Source organism: Abramis brama (genome assembly GCF_963993115.1).
Source record: "Abramis brama genome assembly, chromosome: 13".
NCBI classification, from domain to species: Eukaryota; Metazoa; Chordata; class Actinopteri; order Cypriniformes; family Leuciscidae; genus Abramis; species Abramis brama.
Window position 1 is genome coordinate 36,529,316 of NC_139975.1, and position 5,102 is coordinate 36,534,417.

At 29.5% G+C, this 5,102-nt stretch overlaps 1 long non-coding RNA gene across 1 annotated transcript; it reads right to left on the bottom strand.

The window, feature by feature from the left end:
- Positions 1–1,379: 1,379 nt before the first annotated feature.
- On the bottom strand, positions 1,380–2,593 carry LOC311095554. The gene is made up of 3 exons (XR_014608862.1): positions 2,157–2,593; positions 1,589–1,663; positions 1,380–1,498 (listed from the first exon to the last, which is right to left on the bottom strand). It is a non-coding gene; the product is annotated as an uncharacterized lncRNA (long non-coding RNA).
- Positions 2,594–5,102: the final 2,509 nt, after the last annotated feature.

The following is a 5,102-nucleotide window of genomic DNA, read 5'->3' on the forward strand; positions in this document are numbered from 1 at the left end:
TATCAATTTAAAACCCTGTTCAACTTGAGGAATATTGTGTCTTATATTCTCGAGAAAATTTACAGAACATTCAGGAGTGTAATTGGATGAGTATAAATTTGAATAAAATGTGTAAGTCTCTTCAGCTATTATATTTGCTTGGTGACATTCTTTGTCATTAATCATTAATACATCCAATTTATTCTTTTCTTGTCTTCTTTTTTCTAAATGGTAATAGTAAGATGAATTTTTTTCCCCTTGTTCTATCCACTTAGTCCTGGACCTTACATAAGCACCCTGTGCCCTTTGAGTGAATAATTCATCAAGATTGGATTGTAAATTTTACAAAGTAACCTTTTCTTCTTCTGTAAGATCATGTCTCTTACACAACATGTTAATTTCATGTACTAGGGTATATTCTTTTTCCCTTAGGCATTGGCTTCTGATTTTACCCTGTTTAATAGAAATATTTCTCACTTTAAATTTAAAATATTCCCATTTTTTACAATAAGATGTTTAGTTCTGTATCATTTTCAATTTCCATTAATGTATTTCTTACCTCATTGACAAACTCTTCCACCAATAATAAATCTGAATTAAATTTCCAATAGTACACTGTAAAAATAAAAGGTGCCTGGAGGAACCTTTTGGGGTTCTTCACTTTGCCTCCAGGAACCAAATTTCATTTTTTTTAAATATTTAATTTCATGTTGTTACTATGGTTACCTTTGACTTCTATTATAATAAACAAATTGAACCAAATACAAAATAAGAATTGTTTATTACATATTTTATATTCATTTTTATACATACACTTCCATGCACATGGGAAAAAAAGCTAACTATAGATTAATATCAATGAATACACAAAAAATAGTATAATACATAAGCAACATGAATAATCAACCATGTATATACAATAGATAAACAAGAAAAGACATCTCAACAAAATGCATGGAAACACATATGTTCCACGAAATAAATCAATGTAAAAAAAATTACATTTTGACTAATTAAAAATGTCCATCTTTACTTAACTTATACCGTAATCTTAGATGGTTAGTTATTCAGCTATTTTAAATCATAAAATGTTTAAGTCTGGGATGCCGTTAGACTGGAGACTGTAATGTACACTTTTGAAAAGCTTTTGGCTTTTGAAAAGCTTAAATTTGTGACTTGAATCAACAGTGTTCATAAATGGTTGTTGAGTATTCTCATGAAACAAGATAGAGGAAGTAGAAGTAGAGACTTCGACCCGGAAACAGTATTAAGGTGCAGTAAAATGATCTGTTGTTCTGTGAATGTTGTACTGTGAATTCCAGTCATTTCAATAAGAATTTACACGGTCAGCAATTTCGTTTGTGGTCAAAAATGTTAGAAAAGTGAAAAGGTACAGCAGATTCGTTTTCCGTGTGTTTTTCCTCTGTTCTGGTGGATGGTCCAGGCACTTCAGTGATTTTCAGGTCTACAGGAAGATTTTTATTCTTGTTCAAACTTGTATTTCAGCTTACCGAGATCCCTGCAAAGTACAAAATTTACTGTTAGTAAGGTTATTAAAGTGATAGTTGTGAAATTTAAATAATTTCCTCAGCCTTGTGACGTTCCAAACCTGTTTGACTTTCTGTCTGTGGAACCCAAAAGCAGATCTCAGGCATAATGCAACCCCAGTCACCATTCAATTTCACTGCATGAAACACAAGCAGAAATAAATTGTGTAAATCATTCATGAAACCATTCTTATGTACACTTGTCTAGTTCAATTCAATGCAACAATTTATGTAAAAATGGTTAAGCTCCAAAAATGTCCCAGAAAAGATTCTAAAAATAATCAATGAGTTCACCACTCATGTGTTATGGGTTGTGTTGCAAGCCTTCTGAAGCCATATTATAGCTTTTTGCTTTTTTTTGTCGAAAAAGACTAAACTTGAAGTAATTCTGAGTTAAAATGTCTTATTTTCAAATGCAAATGATAAAGATATAAGAAAAAATGCATAGCATTATTGGTGCCAAACCTGTGATATTATTTTTCTGAGTAACATGAATGAGATTTGAGAGCATGAGGGAATATTTTCAGAGAATAACTGATTAAAAAACACAAGTACACAGTCAAACAATACAATTTCACACAGAGAAAGTTCATGGTAATAGAGTACTTGCATGTGGTGCAGGTAACTTACTGTAATTCAATGTTGCCACTGAAATGTTCAGATTATTTTAGAAATGTAATGGTTGTTCTGGGTAAACAAAAGAACAAAGCTGATTATTCACAACATAATATTTATTGACCAGTAAATGGCTTTAAAATGGTATTTGAGAGAATGAGGGCACATGTAAAGTAAAGTTAGGCTAAACAAAAACAGACCAAACTATATTAACCTGCTTTTGTTATTCATAACAAACGCCAATGACGACAGCAGGAATCAGCTAAATTAGTTAGGCTATATCAGCAATTTGAAGACACAGTTGTACAGAATATGTTGAATTGAATGACTAAATCAATCTAAGACAATAAGTCAATAATTTCCATTTGTTCATTAGATCAACATAATTTAGTTAGCATCGCGGCTAAAACCTTCATACCAGATACTGTGCAATAAACGAGTGGTAAACACTGTAAAAACGTAGTAATGTATAATAAATTTAGTTTATATATGTGTGTGTGTGTTTAAATATATAGTGAGTAGACTCTGTATATTTATTTGGCGAGTTTACAAACCTTGTAACGGAGAGCCGAACAAACGGCGGAAGCTTTGATGAGAGGAGCCGTTACTTTCCCGATGACGTCGATCAGCTGAGCTTTGTTGCGCGCGAGCATCACTGAAGCGACGACAGCAGAGGAATAGCAGCAGTTTCGTGACAGAATACAACTTCTCTCCTCCTGGTTCTTCTTCATAATATTAATATTATTATTATTTAGTGTTGTTGTTTAAGATTTAAATTACTTAATAAAATAGGCCTATACTAAATAAATGTAAGTAGTTCATATGGGGGACTATGTGTCAAAAATGATTTATGACCCTTGATTTATGACCCTTCATGACATTTGTTTATGACAGGAAGTCCTTATATGGGGGTTTTATGACCAACAGGTGGTATGTGAAATTTGACCCATGTGTGGTTCCGGTGGGGAGGGGTTTATGGCGGTGTGTTTTATGACTGCAATAGTGCTTGGTGTGACATGTGAATGTATTTTCAGGGGATGTTTTTATTATTGGTGGAATTAATAGTTAAGTCCACAGATTGGTGAAATGGAAGTGAATGTTTTTTTTGCAGGGATGTTTTTTTCTTATTGGGGGATAATGTCCACAGAATGACGAAATTATGAACATGACGAAATCTGTCATGGATTTGTTTTTCAGATTTCACGGCTGCGTCCATAATGTCTGTGGGGCGATAATGAAAACGGTTTAAGAAATAGCATTGACAAACACATAAAATAAAATAAGATGACATTTATTTAAGTATATGCATTTAAAAGTAAGTTTTAACCTTTTAAACACCACATTATATGAGTTAAGAATGCAAATGTCTGTCTGATAGTCTCTCAGGAGTGTATAAATAGCCGATTGTGGAATTTTAGGAGCAGAAGAAAATATGTCAGAGTGAATTGTTTTCAGATTACACAGTCACATCCTTAAATAAAACCATTTTGATTATATGAAACAAGATGTTAAATGATCAAGTATAAATATTTTAATCTAATACACAACAAAACACTGACTTACATAGATAAAACATAAAATAGTGAATAATAGTTCATATTATTTTAAATTTTAAATGATCAAGTATAAATATTTTAATCTAATATACAGCGAAAGACTGCCTTACATAGATAAAACATAAAATAGTGAATAATATATTTGAAATGTTAAATTATCAAGTATAAGTATTTTAATAGTGAATATTAGTTCATATTATTTGAAATGTTAAATTTTAAAGTGTAAGTATTTTAATCTAATACACAACAAAACACTGACTTGCATAGATAAAACAAAAATAGTGAATAATATTTCATATTATTTTAAATGTTAAATTATCAAGTATAAGTATTTGAATCTAATACACAACAAAACACTGACTTACATAGATAAAACATAAAATAGTGAATATTAGTTCATGTTATTTTACATTTTAAATTATTAAGTATAAATATTTTAAGCTAATACACAGCGAAAGACAGCCTCACATAGATAAAACATAAATAGTGAATAAAGTTCATATTATTTTAAATGCTATATTATCAAGTATAAGTATTTTAATCTAATACACAACAAAACACTGACTTACATAATAAAACATAAAATAGTGAATAATATTTCATATTATTTTAAATGTTAAATGATCAAGTATAAATATTTTAATCTAATACACAACAAAACACTGACTTACATAGATAAAACATAAAATAGTGAATAATAGTTCATATTATTTTAAATTTTAAATGATCAAGTATAAATAATTTAATCTAATATACAGCGAAATACTGCCTTACATAGATAAAACATAAATAGTGAATAATATATTTGAAATGTTAAATTATCAAGTATAAGCACTTTATTGAATATTATATCATATTATTTGAAATGTTAAATTATCAAGTATAAATATTTTAATCTAATACACAGCGAAAGACTGCCTTACATAGAAAAAACATAAAATAGTGAATAATAGTTCATATTATTTGAAATGTTAAATTATCAAGTATAAGTATTTTAATCTAATATACAACAAAACACTGACTTACATAGATAAAACATAAATAGTGAATAAAGTTCATATTATTTTAAATGTAATATTATCAAGTATAAATATTTTAATCTAATACACAGCGAAACACTGACTTACATAGATAAAACATAAAATAGTGTATAATAGTTTGTTTTGTTTGAAATAAGATGTTAAATTATTAAAGTATTTTAAAGGTAGTTTTAAACATGTGTTGAAGTGAACTTACCATCGGTGAAATTAGGAGGTCTTATTGTCTCTGGATAAAATCATAGATCCTTAAATTTAGAATCCTTAAGCAGAAGAGATGTTTGCTCTCCCGTTTGCTAAATTGTAAATGAGGATTGTTTTCATCATGGCAGGGGCACAGGCCCTCCCCTTCTTCTCTGCGTAGTTGC